This window comes from Orcinus orca, chromosome 1 (genome assembly GCF_937001465.1).
Source record: "Orcinus orca chromosome 1, mOrcOrc1.1, whole genome shotgun sequence".
NCBI lineage: Eukaryota > Metazoa > Chordata > Mammalia > Artiodactyla > Delphinidae > Orcinus > Orcinus orca.
This window is the reverse complement of record NC_064559.1, coordinates 97265465-97285322: the sequence shown is the minus strand read 5'-3', so window position 1 is coordinate 97285322 and position 19858 is coordinate 97265465. Positions and strand designations below refer to the sequence as shown.

Genomic DNA, 19858 nt, shown 5'->3' with positions numbered 1-19858 from the left:
CCTCTCCAGCATTTGTTGTTTGTAGATTTTCTGATGATGCCCATTCTAACTGGTGTGAGGTGATACCTCACTGTAGTTTTGATTTGCATTTCTCTAATAATTAGTGATGTTGAGCAGCTTTTCATGTGCTTCTTGGCCATCTGTATGTCTTCTTTGGAGAAATGTCTATTTAGGTCTTCTGCCCATTTTTGGATTGGGGTGTTTTTTTAATATTGAGTTGCATGAGCTGTTTATATATTTTGGAGATTAATCCTTTGTCTGTTGATTCATTTGCAAATATTTTCTCCCATTCTGAGGGCTGTCTTTTTGTCTTGTTTATGGTTTCCTTTGCTGTGCAAAAGCTTTGAAGTTTCATTAGGTCCCATTTGTTTATTTTTGTTTTTATTTCCATTACTCTAGGAGGTGGATCAAAAAAGATCTTGCTGTGATTTATGTCAAAGAGTGTTCTTCCTATGTTTTCCTCTAAGGGTTTTATAGTGTCCGGTCTTACATTTAGGTCTCTAATCAATTTTGAGTTTATTTTTGTGTGTGGTGTTAGGGAATGTTCTAATTTCATTCTTTCACATGTAGCTGTCCAGTTTCCCCAGCACCACTTATTGAAGAGACTGTCTTTACTCCATTGTATATCCTTTCCTCCTTTGTCAGAGATTAGTTGACCATAGGTGTGTGGATTTATCTTTGGGCTTTCTATCTTGTTCCATTGGTCTATATTTCTGTTTTTGTGTCAGTACCATATTGTCTTGATTCCTGTAGCTTTGTAGTATAGTCTGAAGTCTGGGAGTCTGACTCCTCTAGCTCCATTTTTTTTCCTCAAGACTGCTTTGGCTATTCGAGGTCTTTTGTGTCTTCATACAAATTTTAAGATTTGTTCTAGTTCCATAAATGGCCATTGGTAATCTGATATGGATTGCATTGAATCTGTAGATTGCTTTGGGTAGTATAGTCATTTTCACAATATCGATTCTTCCAATCCAAGAACATGGTATATCTCTCCATTTGTTGGTATCATCTTTAATTTCTTTCATCAGTGTCTTATAGTTTTCTGTATACAGGTCTTTTGTCTTCCTAGGTAGGTTTATTCCTAGGTTTGTTATTCTTTTTGTTGCACAGGTAAATGGGAGTGTTTCCTTAATTTCTCTTTCAGATTTTTCACCATTAGTGTATAGGAATGCAAGAGATTTCTGTGCATTAATCTTGTATCCTGCAGCTTTACCAAATTCATTGATTAGCTCTAGTAGTTTTCTGGTGGCATCTGTAGGATTTTCTATGTATAGTATCATGTCATCAGCAAACAGTGACAGCTTTACTTCTTTTCCTTCTCTGATTGTTGTGGCTAGGACTTCCAAAACTATGTTGAGTAATAGTGGTAGAGTGTGCAACCTTGTCTTGTTCCTGATCTTAGAGGAAATGCTTTCAGTTTTTCACCATTGAGAATGATGTTTGCTGTGGGTTTGTCTTATATGGCCTTTATTATGTTGAGGTATGTTCTCTCTATGCCTACTTTCTGGAGAGTTTTTATCATAAATGGGTGTTGAATTTTGTCAAAAGCTTTTTCTGCATCTACTGAGATGATCATATGGTTTTTATCCTTCAATTTGTTAATATGGTGTATCACATTGATTGGTTTGCGTGTATTGAAGAATCCTTGCATCCCTGGGATAAATCCCACTTGATCATGGTGTATGATCCTTTTAATGTGTTGTTGGATTTGTTTGCTATTATTTGGTTGAGGATTTTTGCATCTATATTCATCAGTGATATTGGTCTATAATTTTCTTTTTTTGTAGTATCTTTGTCTGGTTTTGGTATCAGGGTGATGATGGCCTCATAGAATGAGTTTGGGAGTGTTCCTTCCTCTGCAATTTTTTGGAAGAGTTCGAGAAGGATGGGTATTAGCTCTTCTCTAAATGTTTGATAGAATTCACCTGTGAAGCCATCTGGTCCTGTACTTTTGTTTGTTGGAAGATTTTTAATCACAGTTTCAGTTTCATTACTTGTGATAGGTCTGTTCATATTTTCTATTTCTTCCTGGTTCAGTCTTGGAAGTTTATACCTTTCTAAGAATTTGTCCATTTCTTCCAGGTTGTCCATTTTATTGGCATAGAGTTGCTTGTAGTAGTCAGGTTTGGTTTTAGATATGGCAAGGATTAGTAATTTATAAAAAAAAATTCTGTGTATTTTAGACTTGAACTAATATGCAAATATACTGAGAATAATAGGTTTCTTATCATTGGGAAAAGAAGTGAGAAAGGGGGAACACTAGAACACAGTCTGAGATATTAGTTTAGAATTGGAGGTATCATTATAAATCATGGTTGTTAAGATATAAATATTAATACACCTCCCCCATTTTCTAGCTTTAGAGTCTAAAATTAAATATACAGCAGTGGCAATAAGTACACCTAGCACCCAGATCTTGGTTTCTAAATACAATTCTCCACTGAAAGATACCATAGCTTCTCAGAGAAATGGCTGATTCTGGGAACAGTGCAGGGAAAGTCCAAGATGAGCCTGGAACGTCTCTATCTTGAGGTTAAAGAAGTGCTCAAAGAAGAGACTGGTGGTTGCCAGTGAATGGGGTCAAAATGGGTGAATGGGGTCAAAAGGTATAAACTTCCAGTTATAAAATAAGTCAGCCATGGGGATGTAATGTACAGCATGGTGACTATAATTAATAATACTGTATTGCATATTTGAAAGTTATGAAGAGATTAAATCTTAAAATTTCTCATCACAAGAAAAAAAGAATTTATAACTAGGTATGGTGATGGATTTTTTTTTTATTATTATTATTTTTTTTTTTTTGCGGTACGCGGGCCTCTCACTGTTGTGGCCTCTCCCGTTGCGGAGCACAGGCTCCGGACGCGCAGGCTCAGCGGCCATGGCTCACGGGCCCAGCCGCTCCGCGGCATGTGGGATCTTCCCGGACCAGGGCACGAATCCGCGTCCCCTGCATCGGCAGGCGGACTCTCAACCACTGCGCCACCAGGGAAGCCCGGTGATGGATTTTAACTAGACTTATCGTGGTGAACATTTCATAACATATACAAATACCAAATTATTATAATGTACACCTGAAACTAATATAGTTATATATCGATTATACCTCAATTAAAAATAAAACTGCTCAAAGAATAATGGAGACATGTCAAAAGAACAAAGGAGCCAGACCTATGCAGTTCCCACTTGCCAATTCTGTGATGATTTGAACATCAACATAAATAATGTTAACAGTAACTAACATTATCTCATAGTACCTATATTATCTAAGTCTACTAGTATCTAAATAGTACCTCTTTCTTACAGAATATCAGTCTATAGGAGAAATGATGGAGTTAGGAAATCATCAATGGATCCTAAAACCAGAGCGTGAAAGTTTGATGAGGAACAGGATATTAATCTCAATATATCACTCTACAAATTATGTATATAAAAAGGGAAAATAATAAGTTTACAGTGGAGAAACCTAGTGGACACCACCTTAAACAAGTTAACATCACTAATATTAGGACAAATTGACATCACGTGGTTCCTGGTATGATGCACTGAGAATGATACATCACTTTCACGATATTCTTACTAAAAATTCAAAATTTAAATCTAGTCATGAAGGATATTAAATCAGAGTAAGTACAAAGAAGGGAAAGAAGTGAAACAGAATCAAAGTTAAGTGCAAGGGGAAAATGATGAACTCTTCAGATAAATTCAAACTGAGAGACGTTCCATAAAATATCTGGCCTGTACTTTTCAGAAGTATCAAGGTAGAGAATGACAAAAGAAAAGTAAGGTACTGTTTCAGATAAAAAGGCACTAGAGAAACAGGAAAACAAATATGTAAAGGGTAATCTTGGATTGGATACTAAACTACAAAAAAAAATTTAGCTATAAAGGACATTATGAGATAATAGGGTAATTTAAATATGATTTGTGGATTAGGTAATAGTATTGTTGTATTTGATATTAATGTGTATGTGTCTCTCTCTGTATATATATATACATGTATATGTATACACTGATTTTTAATAATTATACTGTGATTACATAAGAGAATGAGCTTCTTCCTAGGGAATACACAGTAAAATATTTAGGAGTAAAGTGACACAATGGCTTCAACTTACTCTCAAGTGATTCGGAAAAAAATTAGATAGATAGATAGATACAGATAGATTATAGATGAAAGAAGAGAATGATAAAGTAAGTGGGACAAAATGTGAATAATTGGGGTACCTGGACAAAGACATTTAGGGGTTTTTGTAGTACTCCTGCAACTTTTCTATAAGTCTGCAATTGTATATTTAAAAAGTTTCAAAAAAGTGAAAAAAATATTACAATTTCTTTATAGATATTTGTGCAGGAAAGGGTTAAGTCAGAAGTCCTGGGCTGCTCAAATCCTGCACATTCCCAAGAAAGGCTTGTGTTTAGGACTGGACCTCGGCCAGCTCATGGGAGATGAGCTCTGAGCTCTTGAATTAATTCTGCTTGATAAGTGTTTTGATATGTCAGAGGCCTTGAACCACAGATATTTGCTTGATCAGATCATTTATGCTAAAAGTGTGATTTATGGTGAACACCTGTTTTTGTTCCGAAGGGCTGGAGTCTGAGTACCTGAGGTCAGTAATGCAGGTTATTACATGCCTAACGTTACTGACTCCCAATAAAAAGCCTGACAGCAAGGCTCAGGTGAGCTTCCCTGGTCAAAAACACTTTGCACCTATGGTCACTTTGCATTGTTGCTGAGAAAATTACTCATGTCCATGTGACTCCCCTGGGGGAGAACATTTGGAAGTTTATGCTTGGTTTCTCCTAGACTTTGCCCCCATGGACCTTTTTTCCCTTTGTTAATTTTAATTTGTACCCTTTTGCTGTAATAAACTATAACCATGACTGTAACAGTTTTTCTGTACCCTGTGAATCCTTCTAAGAGTACCACCTAGCTGGATAGTGATCTTGAGGACTGACAACAAAAATTAAAGCATTTAAATAAATAGAGAGAGAGCCTATATCAGTTCATCCCTAATGATTTTTTAGTTTAATGCAATTCCAAAAACCTGATCTAAAATTTGTATGGAAAGGTAAAGATCCAGCTACATAAAAATAAAAGAAGATAAGAGGGGTTGATCTCCCTGATAACTAAGATTTATTATAAAGTTATAGTTGTTAAGACAGTGTAATCTGGGTACATGGAATAAAACTGACCAGTGGAGCAGAATGGAGTGGCTAAACTGACCAATGCTTATAAAGATTTATAATGTATAACAGAGATAAAATTGTAGACCAGTGGGGAAAGGAAGGACTCTTCAAACAGCTGATAGAACTGGATATCCAGTTGAAAAAAGAGAAATGAATTTGGACATCTATCTTACCTCATACACAAAAATCAAATCCAGATGGATTTAAATATGAAAAGTATATTAATAGGCTTAGAAGAAAATAAAAGAGACTATTCTGACACTGAGGTAGAAATTTCTTTTTCCAAGGAAGATGTAAAATTGCTAACAAAAAAGACCAGAATGATAAATTTGACTCCATTCAAATAATTTTTGTTCCATAAAAAGAACCATAAAGAAGTGAAAAGACAAGCCACAAAGTGGTAGAAAATATTTGCATAACATATTAAGGACAAGAGTTTGGTGTCCAGAATACATATAAAGCTGTTACAGTTGAATAAAAAAAACACAAACAACCCAATGGAAACGTGGATAAAGACATGAAAAGTACTTTGCAGAAGACAGAACAGTCATAGCCAATAAACTCTGAAAAGATGTTCAACCTCTTGTTATTCAGGAAAATGTAAATTAAAACCACAACCATGTCACACCTACTAGCTTGACAGAAATTAGCAAGTCTAATAACAAGGAGGAAAGGATGTAGATCAACTGGAACTTCTCTTATTCTTCACCTGTCACAGTGTAAATTGGTACAACCAATACAAAATTCGATTTAGTATTATCTTGTAAAGTTGAAACTTTTTATATTCCATGAGCTAGTAATTTATTGAAAGGATATAAACCTTAGAGGAACTTGTGCACATTTAATCAAGAAAGTATGCAGTAAAATATTTGAAACATTACAATTTATAATAACAAAAATCTGGAAACAACCCCATTATCCCACACCAGGACAATGGACAAAAAACACTGCGGTATATTCACATGATGGAATAGCGTAAGGCAGTTAAATTAATAAACTATAGCTCCATTCTGGATCTTAGAAAAGGAACACTGAATTTTTTAAAAAACAAGTCTCAAAAAACTGTATACAGTATATCATTTTTATAAAGCTCAAGAACAGAACTAAAAAATGTATTGTTTAAACACACATACACATATAATAAAGGTATAAAATAAGTAAAATGAAAATAAACATAAAAATCAGGATAGTAGTAACTGTTGGGGCTGAGGGTGAGAGTAGGGGGGTGCAGTGCAAAGAGATAAGGAAGTGGGAAAAATGAGAATTACCTAAGTGATTCTTGAGTGGAGTAGTTCTTGAGTCGAGTGATGGGATTCCAAATGTTTATTTTATTGTTATGCATCTCGACATGTTTTAAACATAGTTTTATAAGTATGATATGCTATATTAAATATGATAAATACTTTTTAAATAAAGAAAGATCATAACATACACCAAATGTAACATATACAAAAGCCCATAGGCAAATCGCAACCAGTAGCTTCAAAATCTTCTTGTCACCCAAGGCAGAGTTTTGTTAATTTTGAAATTGTTTAGAACTTTGGTTTGCCTTTCCAGTTATCATGTAATGCACTAAATATATACCTATTTTACTTTATAACTCATTAATGTCATCTCAAATGTCTAACGTTAGATTAGCAGAAGATCTAGATTCTTCTTTTTTTTGGTGGTGGTGGTGGGGGAGGAGTTGTTCACATTTCCCCTTCATTTTTCCAAGAATCCCTGGAACTTAAGCATTTCAAAAAGAGTGGTCAGGAAGGAACAAAATTGGGTCATCTGTAGGACATGGATGGACCTAGAGACTGTCATAAAGAGTGAAGTAAGTCAGAAAGAGAAAAAGAAATATCGTATATTAACGCATATACGTGGAAGCTAGAAAAATGGTACAGATGAACTGGTTTGCAAGGCAGAAATAGAGATACAGATGTAGAGAACAAACATGTGGACACTAAGAGGGCAAAGAGATTCTCCAGGATAGATCATATCTTAGGTCACAAATCAAGCCTTGGTAAATTTAAGAAAATTGAAATTGTATCAAGTATCTTTTCTGACCACAACGCCATGAGACTAGATATCAATTACAGGAAAAGATCTGTAAAAAATACAAACACATGGAGGCTAAACAATACACTACTTAATAATGAAGAGATCACTGAAGAAATCAAAGAGGAAATCAAAAAATACCTAGAAACAAATGACAATGGAGACACAATGACCCAAAACCTGTGGGATGCAGCAAAAGCAGTTCTAAGGGGGAAGTTTATAGCAATACAAGCCCACCTTAAGAAGCAGGAAACATCTCGAATAAACAACCTAACCTTGCACCTCAAGCAATTAGAGAAAGAAGAACAAAAAAACCCCAAAGCTAGCAGAAGGAAAGAAATCATAAAAATCAGATCAGAAATAAATGAAAAAGAAATGAAGGAAACAATAGCAAAGATCAATAAAACTAAAAGCTGGTTCTTTGAGAAGATAAACAAAATAGATAAACCACTAGCCAGACTCATCAAGAAAAAAAGGGAGAAGACTCAAATCAATAGAATTAGAAATGAAAAAGGAGAGGTAACAACTGACACTGCAGAGATAAAAGAGATCATGAGAGATTACTACAAGCAACTCTATGCCAATAAAATGGACAATCTGGAAGAAATGGACAAATTCTTAGACATGCACAACCTGCCAAGACTGAATCAGGAAGAAATAGAAAATATGAACAGACCAATCACAAGCACTGAAATTGAAACTGTGATTAAAAATCTTCCAACAAAGAAAAGCCCAGGACCAGATGGCTTCACAGGCGAATTCTATCAAACATTTAGAGAAGAGCTAACACCTATCCTTCTCAAACTCTTCCAAAATATAGCAGAGGGAGGACCACTCCCTAACTCCTTCTACGAGGCCACCATCACCTTGATACCAAAACCAGACAAGGATGTCACAAAGAAAGAAAACTACAGGCCAATATCACTGATGAACATAGATGCAAAAATCCTCAACAAAATACTAGCAAACAGAATCCAACAGCACATTAAAAGGATCATACACCATGATCAAGTGGGGTTTATTCCAGGAATGCAAGGATTCTTCAATATACGCAAATCTATCAATGTGATAAACCATATTAACAAATTGAAGGAGAAAAACCATATGATCATCTCAATAGATGCAGAGAAAGCTTTTGACAAAATTCAACACCCATTTATGATAAAAACCCTGCAGAAAGTAGGCATAGAGGGAACTTTCCTCAACATAATAAAGGCCATATATGACAAGCCCACAGCAAACATCATCCTCAATGGTGAAAAACTGAAAGCATTTCCACTAAGATCAGGAACAAGACAAGGTTGCCCACTCTCACCACTATTATTCAACATTGTTTTGGAAGTTTTAGCCACAGCAATCAGAGAAGAAAAGGAAATAAAAGGAATCCAAATTGGAAAAGAAGAAGTAAAGCTGTCACTGTTTGCAGATGACATGATCCTATACATAGAGAACCCTAAAGATGCTACCAGAAAACTACTAGAGCTAATCAATGAATTTGGTAAAGTGGCAGGATACAAAATTAATGCACAGAAATCTCTGGCATTCCTATATACTAATGATGAAAAATCTGAAAGTGAAATCAAGAAAACACTCCCATTTACCATTGCAACAAAAAGAATAAAATATCTAGGAATAAACCTACCTAAGGAGACAAAAGACCTGTATGCAGAAAATTATAAGACACTGATGAAAGAAATTAAAGATGATATAAATAGATGGAGAGATATACCATGTTCTTGGATTGGAAGAATCAACATTGTGAAAATGACTCTACTACCCAAAGCAATCTATAGATTCAATGCAATCCCTATCAAACTACCACTGGCATTTTTCACAGAACTAGAACAAAAAATTTCACAATTTGTATGGAAACACAAAAGACCCCGAATAGCCAAAGCAATCTTGAGAACGAAAGAAGGAACTGGAGGAATCAGGCTCCCTGACTTCAGACTATACTACAAAGCTACAGTCATCAAGACGGTATGGTACTGGCACAAAAACAGACAGATAGATCAATGGAACAGGATAGAAAGCCCAGAGATAAACCCATGCACATATGGACACCTTATCTTTGATAAAGGTGGCAGTAATGTACAATGGAGAAAGGACAGCCTCTTCAATAAGTGGTGCTGGGAAAACTGGACAGGTACATGTAAAAGTATGAGATTAGATCACTCCCTAACACCATACAGAAAAATAAGCTCAAAATTGGTTAAAGACCTAAATGTAAGGCCAGAAACTATCAAACTCTTAGAGGAAAACATAGGCAGAACACTCTATGACATAAATCAAAGCAAGATCCTTTCTGACCCACCTCCTAGAGTAATGGAAATAAAAACAAAAATAAACAAATGGGACCTAATGAAACTTCAAAGCTTTTGCACAGCAAAGGAAACCATAAACAAGACCAAAAGACAACCCTCAGAATGGGAGAAAATATTTGCAAATGAAGCAACCAACAAAGGATTAATCTCCAAAATTTACAAGCAGCTCATGCAGCTCAATAACAAGAAAACAAACAACCCAATCCAAAAATGGGCAGAAGACCTAAATAGACATTTCTCCAAAGAAGATATACAGACTGCCAACAAACACATGAAAGAATGCTCAACATCATTAATCATTAGAGAAATGCAAATCAAAACTACAATGAGATATCATCTCACACCAGTCAGAATGGCCATCATCAAAAAATCTAGAAACAATAAATGCTGGAGAGGGTGTGGAGAAAAGGGAACACTCTTGCACTGCTGGTGGGAATGTGAATTGGTTCAGCCACTATGGAGAACAGTATGGAGGTTCCTTAAAAAACTACAAATAGAACTACCATATGACCCAGCAATCCCACTACTGGGCATATACCCTGAGAAAACCAAAATTCAAAAAGAGTCATGTACCAAAATGTTCATTGCAGCTCTATTTACAATAGCTCGGAGATGGAAACAACCTAAGTGCCCGTCATCGGATGAATGGATAAAGAAGATGTGGCACATATATACAATGGAATATTACTCAGCCATAAAAAGAAAGGAAATTGAGCTATTTGTAATGAGGTGGATAGACCTAGAGTCTGTCATACAGAGTGAAGTAAGTCAGAAAGAAAAAGACAAATACCGTATGCTAACACATATATATGGAATTTAAGAAAAAAATGTCATGAAGAACCTAGGGGTAAAGCAGGAATAAAGACGCAGACCTCTTAGAGAACGGACTTGAGGTTATGGGGAGGGGGAAGGGTGAGCTGTGACAGGGCGAGAGAGAGTCATGGGCATATACACACTAACAAACGCAGTAAGGTAGATAGCTAGTGGGAAGCAGCCGCATGGCACAGGGATATTGGCTCGGTGCTTTGTGACAGCCTGGAGGGGCGGGATAGGGAGGGTGGGAGGGAGGGAGACGCAACAGGGAAGACATATGGGAACATATGCTTATGTATGACTGATTCACTTTGTTATAAAGCAGAAACTAACACACCATTGTAAAGCAATTATACCCCAATAAAGATGTTAAAAAAAAAAAAAAAAAGAGGGCAAAGAGGGCGAGTAGGATGAATTGGGAGATTGGGATTGACATATATACACTAATATGTATAAAATAGATAACTAATGAGAACCTGCTGTATAGCACAAGGAACTCCACTTTGGGGTACAGGAGAAACAAACAACATTGTAAAACAACCATACCCCAATTAAAAAAAAAAAACTTATCAGTGAGTGGCAAATGAAAACAAGCTCAGAGCTCCCACTGATTATGCATTATGGTGAGTTGTATAATTATTTCATTATATATTACAATGTAATAATAATAGAAATAAAGTGCACAATAAATGTAAAAAAATACTTAATATTCCTCAGAACTAAAAAAAAAAAAAAAAAAACAGTTGTCAGGTTTACAGAAACACCTAAGTAGGGAAAGCCTGGAATTTGCTTAGTCTAATTTTTATTTTGTTTCCTGTTTCCCTTTGAGGACAACGAGCCTAACCTGTTCAAGAGAAGATCCTGGACATTTGCTAATTCACTATAGCAAATAGACTGTATTTTCAAAAACTGGATGCAGTTATCTCCCATTCTGTATGCTCTCCTATTAGTGTGCTGCACCCCCATTACAAAGCAACGTCTGTACACCTCCCCTTGAGACTGGGCATGTCTCTGTGACTGACTGGACAATTATGGTGGTGTGAAAGTCATGCTGTGACATCCTGACTTTTGAGACCAGGACATAAAGGATCATACAGCTTCTGTCGGGCTCTTTGTCTTGGGGTGCTTGCTCTTGGAATCCACAGCACAGGCTGTGAGGAAGCCCAGGCTACTTGGAGAGGCTAGGTGTAGGTATTTCAGTCAACAGCCAGCATTGACTGACGATGTGAGTGAGCAAACTCCCGCTAACTCCTGACCAGAGCTACTTGGGAGACCCGATGTGAGAAGAGCCTCACTGAGACCAGTCTCCCAGAGATGGATGATGAAGGACTGCTGTTGCTTTATGACTCTAAGTTCAAGTAGTTTGTTATGCCGCTAACTGGAACATCCAAGTTTCAGTACAAGCAAGCACGGATGTGGACAACTACAGTCATGCATGTGGACAAGCCTACCTACACAATGCTAGGCTGAGGTTAAGGCACCCAGGGACACAGTGCCCAGGAATACAGCACTTCCCTTAGCTCAGCCCTTCAGTTGTTCTCACAGCCATACCCAGAGAGACCTGCTAGCCAGGAGTCAGGTTGTTTGGCCATCAACCTCCTAACAGAACCCTAACCACTGTCCTTCCTCTCCTGATTATCCATAAACCTAGGATTCTGCTAGATTTCCTTTTCAGCTCTTAAAACAAAAAGATACCTCCTCAGGAGAAATAAGGTCACTAGTGTATCCTCTAAGAGCATGGTCTCCTAATTTTTCACAGAGAGCTCAGATTGTAACAGTATAAAGTTCTTCCTACCCCGATTGTGTGTTGCTAGAGCTGTCTTGATTGTCTTCTATGAAAGAGGCTTTCTACCTTCTTCCTACTGGGGGCAGGGAGCCTCTTCATGCCTCAATGCTGATTTGTGTTTGCAATGATATCTAGAGTGACAAATTGGCTCTTCTCTCACTAGAGCAGAGAAAAAAAAAAGTTTAATCACAGGGGTGGTCCCAAAATGGAAGACTATCCAATCATACTTTGACCACAAAACACTGAAGGCTATAATGGCTATGAAGATACTACTCAGCTGCAAACAGCCAGGAAAAGAAGTTGAGACGTTAACTTCATTAATGATAATTTAATGAAAAGTTTTGAGTTTTCCAAGAAACCCTGATTTGGCTAGCATTTCCTCTTATGTCTCTGAAACTGATATGGATAAGAGCAAATATTATAAACTTCTTCATGTTTGCTATAAACCTTTATTTCTATAGTTTTCTAAATTTAAAAGCTACCACAAATTCAGTAGAGGAGAAGCAGGAATACAAAAACACAACCCAAAAAAACAAAAAAAAACAACCCCCCCCCCCCCCGCCACTTAACGAAAAAACAAACCAAGTACAAGGGGCATTTTTTAAGTTTATCAAGGTATGAATGCAGGCACTTCATTTTTTTTGCCATGTGTGGAAAAATTAACTTGGAGAATTGTCAGGATCTGGCCATGAGATAGATAAGGTACATGTTGTTAAATTAAACAAGGAGGCCATCGAACTGAGGGACCTCCAATGCCATGGCAGCCTATGTAAACAAACTAAAATCTAAGGCTGGAAATGCCTCCAGGTTATAAAATCAAAGCCTTGGGACAACCAATCACAAAAAGCCAACCAGGCTTTAAGCTACAGCCAGTCATTATTCTCCTTACTTTGCCTCTCCTTTTTCTTTATAAAAGTCTTTCCCTGAGTTCCTGGCCCTGGGACACCCCTAACAACTTCTGGTTTGGCACTGCCCAATTTGCATTGATTTTTGTTAAAAAAAAAAAAAAAAAAGCTTAAAATTTTTAATATGCCTCAGTTTGTCTTTTACCAATATAAAAGAGGAAAATAGGGGCTTCCCTGGTGGCGCAGTGGTTGAGAGTCCGCCTGCCGATGCAGGGGACACGGGTTCGTGCCCCGGTCCCGGAGGATCCCACATGCCGCGGAGCGGCTGGGCCCGTGAGCCATGGCCGCTGAGCCTGCACGTCCAGAGCCTGTGCTCCGCAACGGGAGAGGCCACAACAGTGAGAGGCCCACGTACCGCAAAAAAAAAAAAAAAAAAAAAAAAAAAAAAAAAAAAGAGGAAAATAGTGAGAATAAGATGCTCCTAGGGGGAGAAAAAAATGCCTGGACTTGGGGCTGGGAAACCAGTGTGGAGGTAACCCCGGACTGGGCTTGTGAAGCCCTGTGCATTTAATTATTTTCTTGGACAGGCCTGGGGTATGAAATCCTGGCTCAGGTTTCTTTAGACACAGACAGTGATCTCCTGGCCTTCTGGAGAGGTCTCTACTGTCTATTGAGCTTTTGGTCTACCATTTCTGAATCCCACAACAGGACAGAAACAATAGCCAGATTGACTGTTTTAGTTCCAGAAAAGAAGAAGAAGAAGAAAAAAAAAAAAAGATATTGAGCAGGGTTCTTGACTACAGGGAGAGCTGCATAGTTTCCTGGAATCCAAGACAGAGGCTCTTAGCTAGAGCTCACTTGGGCTTTGTAACCATGGTTTTCCAAGGCCCAACTATATAAAAATAGAATATTTATTTAAAAAACAAAACCTGACAAATAAGCCACTGCTGTTTCTACTTGCAGTGCAAAGTGCCATGAGAGTCCCAAAGCACAAACCCATATAATCTGGTGAATGTGCCCTCTATGTAACAAGGTCCCTGGGCACCGGCCGTCTGCTTGCTTCTAGCCCCAGGGTGACTCTCGAGGGTGCTCAGGGAATGTCACCCAGAAACCTTGAGAGATGATCCCCAGAGAGCCTTTCTTGGGTGTCAAAAGCTCCTCCCCCAGCTGGAGAGAATATCTAGTATCTGAGGAGCCCCCTGTAACTTTCCTTTTACCTCCAGCCCTAGACTGACCCTAAAGCAGGCAGAAGGACCACGTTCAGGCGCCTTTGTTTCATGACCTTGATTTGTGAATACTTGTGACCAATGGGCCACATTTCTGATCTCTACCTCCATTTTTCTGTTGAGCCTCAGATTTGCAGGAAGAAAAGTAAGTGAGATTTGGGAAAAGACTTCAGTCATTTACAGAGGTAGCCACATACGGAATAAAATACACGTATGGGTTTTATTGTTGTTAAAGGGTCAAATTATATTAAGCTGGAAAGGGTCCAGGTGTATATGAATTTTTGTTCTTCTTTAGCCTTAATTTACCACTTTCAAAGATCCTCTGCTAATCCTAAGGAATAATGACTTCCAGAATTAAAGACTATCTTGACTAATATGGTAATAAAGAATGTGGCTCTGCTACTTAGCAGGTATGTTTCCTTGTCTATATTCTTGTCTTCACACAAATCATAATCCACAGAGACATTATTTATAAAGCCTCATAGGATACATTTACAATTACTTACCATGGTACACACATCAGGCCAAACAACTTTCCCTGTTAAGAAATGGTCCCTGACGTCTAACATAAAAGTTTTCTTTCAACCACATACCATTTCTTTTCATATCATGCTCGGAGGGGTTGAAGTGTAACTGTGCAGCAATCCCTTGTAAATACCGTTTTGTAGATGTTCTTTATTTAAAATGTTATATTTCTGAAAAATAGATTAATCTTAAAAGCACTAAAGACGTTTGCCTTTGAAATTTACCCAATAGTGAGTCATTTTTCAATGTGGCTAATTTGCTTTACTTCCAGCAAAATGCACTTTTTTAGGCAACTCCATGTATTCTATTATTAAATTTATTTTTATAGCTAACCTGTTACATAATTATATGTTTGTTTAGTAATAGGGTAAAAGCTACTAGAAAAGTTACACTACCAGTATATTTTCCAATTAGATGTTCATAGTGTTAGCTTTCTTCTAGAGTTATAATTCCAATGTTAAAATTCAGCCCAGTTCTTTAATTGTTTGTTGCTGTCACAGGCATAGACAGAGGGAAAGGAGACAGAGGTTAAAAAACATTGAAAACTCCTCTTCTTTGAAGAAGAGCTCGCTGTGGTGCCCCAGCACTCTGCTTTCTAACAGGCAATTTGTTTGATGGACCAGTTACCTGCAACGATTCCATCAGCAGACATTGTGCCCTACATTGCAGTTGTCATAGGGTTATAAAGAGTTGAAATACTTGGTCCTTACTCTCAAAGACTATATAATATAGCCATGATGGGGACAGTTCTATGATGCAGTTTTGTGTAATGGGAGGAACAATGGACACAGGATCGGAAGACATGAGTTCAAGTCTTGATTTTCATCCTTTGACACCTGTGTGTCCACGGGCAGTTACCTAAACGGAGCTGATCCTCAGTCTCTGCTTCTGAAGAGAAACAATAATCCTCGCCCTCCCTGTTCCACTGGATGGTGATGAAGTTAAATAATGTATGTGAACATATTTTGTAATCACAAATACACTATGGTGCTTTCAACACAAAAGAGCTAGTATACAGTTGTATGCTACCTCCATGCAAGGACACGCGTTTGGGGCTGGGGGGAGGGAGGGAGCAGGGTGAGAGAGAGAGAATAGGAAAGGATTTTACAGAGGTTATGGGCTTTGTGTAGCTTTGAAAAATGAGTAGTGTCTAGGGAAGAGGACTGTAGCACAGAAGTTGAGAGGAGTAGTACCATCAGAGTTGAAAGACTGAAATGAGAACGCAGTGTGTAAACCATAGTGACAAGAGCTCTACCTTAAACCCTAGAAGCTTGGGAATTAGTAGGTAGCTACAGAGCCTGGAGCTTTGCACGACATTACACCACTGAACTTGAATGGATTCAATAATTGTTTGAACTCTAATATAAGTTGATACTTAACAGTTTAAAAATGTTTCTACCAACAAATCTATGATGTTATCACAATTGCATCCATATAAACGTGAGGAAACTGCTCTTAGAGATGTAAATTCCTTGCCCAAGGTAACTTAGCCCATGATAGAACTAAAATATGAGTTTATACCGCCTGACTCTAAAAACCATGTATTTTTTCCTTAGTGAGCAAAGAACATTACTCCACTGTTTATTCCCAAAAGAAATGAGCATGGGTATGAATATAAATAAGCAGAGACCTGAAGTAGATGAACCAAAAGAATCTGCCCAGCCTGCTATTGACAGAAATCAACCATCTAGGTTCCTTATATAATTTTTTACTTTCTTAACTGCCACCTATGATTTAATGAAGAAAGAGAATCACACTTTGGTGAGTGAGTTTACTTTCCAGGGTTTCTCCAGCTTCCATGAGCACCAGCTCACTCTCTTTATTATGTTCTTTGCACTGTACATGTTAACCTTGGCAGGCAGTATCATCATTATGACCATCATTAGCCTTAATCATCACCTCCACACCCCCCATGTACTTCTTCCTCAGCATGCTGTCAGCTTCAGAGACCATGTACACACTCATCATTATACCCAAGATGCTCTGTAACCTCACAGGCCTGAGTCAGCCCATTTCTTTGGCAGGTTGTGCCACTCAGATGTCTTCATCATTTTGGCCATCAACAACTGCTTCCTGCTCACAGCAATGGGGCACGACTGCTATGTGGCCATTTGCAACCCCTTGAGGTACTCTGTCATCGTGAACAAGAGGGTGTGCATCCAGCTGGTGTGGGAGGCCTGCAGCTTTGGGCTGGTTGTAGCCATGACACAGGTTACATCTGCATTCAGGTTATCTTTCTGTGCTACAAAGTTGGCCCACTTCATCTGTGACATCTGACCTGTGATGAAGCTCTCCTGCACTGACATGACTGTCAATGAGATCCTGACTTTAATCATCAGTATCCTGGTGATCCTGGTTCCCATGGGATTGGTTTTCATTTCCTACATCCTCATCATCTCCACCACCCTTAAAATTGCCTCTGCTAAGGGCCAGAAGAAGGCCTTTGCCACGTGTGCTTCCCACCTCACTGTGGTCATGGTCCACTATGGCTGTGCCTCCATTGTCTACCCCAAGCCCAAGTCAGAGAACACCAAGGATCAGGGTCAGCTGATCTCAGTGACTTACACCATCATCACCCCTCTACTGAACCCTGTGGTGTACACTCTGAGGAACAAAGAGGTCAAGGATGCTCTGCTCCGGGCCACTGGCAGGAAGCTTTCCTGAGAAGATGGGCCTGTTTCACAGAAGGTCTTAGAAGATTCTACAGAGAAGAAAAAGTAAAGCAGTGCCCACAGCACCTACAGTGAAAATTCTGCAGCCTACTAAGCAGTGGTTGGGTAGAAGAGAAAAAAGGACTACAAACCCAGCCCCTGGAGATAGGGAGAAGGTTCTCCAAAGCACAAGCAAGTCTGCATCTGACAAGAGAGCATAGATGGTATGGAGCAATAAATATAGGAGAAAGAACTTGATTTGGGGAAGTAGATGGGTTGTCTGCACAGCTAGGACAGAATAAGATCAAGATAGTAGAACGAATTAATGAGGGGAGGCTACTCCAAGGCAGGACTAAACTTTTAAATATATTCTATAACACTCTTTTCGGACATGGGATTATCTTTTATCCATTTAAAGTTACAAAGGCTTAACACCTAACTGAAGTCATTCTTTTATGGACAATTCAAGTTCCTTGCATCTTAGACCTCATAAATAAATAGCTATCGGGGCTTCCCTGGTGGCGCAGTGGTTAAGAATCCACCTGCCAATGCAGGGGACATGAGTTCGAGTTCTGGTCTGGGAAGATCCCAAATGCTGCGGAGCAACTAAGCCCATGTGCCACAACTACTGAAGCCCACGCGCCTAGAGCCCATGCTCCGCAGCAAGAGAAGCCACCGCGATGAGAAGCCTGCGCACCTCAACAAAGAGTAGCCCCTGCTCGCCGCGACCAGAGAAAAGCCTGCGTGCAGCAACGAAGACCCAGTGCAGCCCAAAATAAAGTAAATAAATAAGTTTATTAAAAATAAATAAATAAATAAATGGCTATCAGAGATAATAAGCATCTACACAATTCATCAGTCCTTGAAGTCTGGATCTTTTCCACATAAGTCTGCATTCTCCCATATGGCCAACCTGGAACTTAAGTTTTCAGGACCATGTAATAGAAACATTTTTGGAGAGTGATTAAAATTCCTTGGCAATTTAATTAAAGAAAGAGGTAGCACCAAGTAATCATATTGGCATTTATATTATGAGAATGTACAAAGGTTATTGGTGATAATATATGTGAATGGTTCACCCAGTTAAAAAAAAAAATTAGTATTGCCTTTGGAGATGCTTGGAGAATGAAAAGAAGTGTCTAGTGATGGGAATACAAGAGAGAATCTATAACAAGGATTAGCCAGGTGAGAGGATTTGGAAGATTTGGATGGGTAAGGAAATAGCCATATGGTAACTTAGTGACTCAACAAAAGAAAAAGACTCAAACCATCAACACTATCATTTCAAACCCCCTAGGACCTGAATTAATATGCCATCTTTCACTAGTCACCTCCACTTCCAGCACCCCTCCCCCAGCCTGTTATCCAGTCCCACACAGAACACCTGGTGACTTGTGGCTTCCCATTTCCCATTTCATATTCTCATGCTTTTCTACAGCTTATTGTTACTTAATGGAAATCCCTTACTGCCACCCTCACTGCCCACTCAACCAGGGTGTTCTCCTTTTAAAACACCAAACTAAAGCATCTCTCTTTTATGAACTTTCTAATGAAGAAGAAATCACTCCCTCACTCTCCTACCTCTAAACTCATACATGCATTATATTACTATAGTGAGCATTTCCCATGATGTCTTTATGGCTCAAAGTCTGAAATGGGCAGTGAGTGATGTTGTAACCAGATGAAGACTTCACTAAGTGGACAGTTTAATGTCTTACTTGTACCAAGTGACCTGTTTTTCACAGGCTGTGTTCTCCTTCATGTTAATTTCAAAAGTTAGGGTTATGTCCAAATATTGTAATTTCATAAATAGCCCATTATGGTTCAGTCTTTCATAAATTTGAGTATTTTTTAAAATTTGTGGTGGAATCCAACAGAACCCCAAAATAAAGGTACCCCAGGTTTGCCAATGGTCACTTTTACTCAGTAAATAAAAAGACTTTTTAAATTTTAGACTGTAGCCTCAAAAATGCTGCCCTGTTCATTCAACTTTATTAATAATAATCTATATTGGCAAAGTTAGCTACTGAAAATGTTAGGTAGCAGTTTTTGGAAGCCAGCAGAGTAAAGTGGATATAACATAAGCACTGTAAGAAAAAGACTGCATTTTGAGTCCTGGCTCTGCTTCTTATTCACCACATATACTTGAATGATTAGCTAACTTCTCTAAGCCGCTGTTTCCTCATTTATAAAACGTCAGTTTCTCACGACAAACACGAGATAAGAGGTGTGAAAATCCTTTGTAAATGACAAAACAGGGGCAAATATTCTTTATTTTTATTAGAGTAAGAAAAGCGCTATAATCTCTGTAAACTTCTAATTATATCAACGAAACCCAGAGGGTTCAACCTCATCCATCTGAGGAGGGTACTGCCACAGAGATTTCTGATTCTCCGTTTTTGTCTGCCTGCTATCACTTTTATTTCTGTTCCTGGTGCAAGGTCGAGTCTCTTTC

General features: G+C 38.3%; 1 protein-coding gene and 1 pseudogene across 1 annotated transcript in view; one reads left to right on the top strand and one right to left on the bottom strand.

The window, feature by feature from the left end:
* Positions 1 to 17416, top strand: part of LOC101271728 (olfactory receptor 10J1-like) — a 31434-nt pseudogene extending 14018 nt beyond the window's left edge.
* LOC101270990 (olfactory receptor 10J3-like) overlaps positions 1 to 19858 on the bottom strand; it is a 172709-nt gene that overhangs the window by 32714 nt on the left and 120137 nt on the right.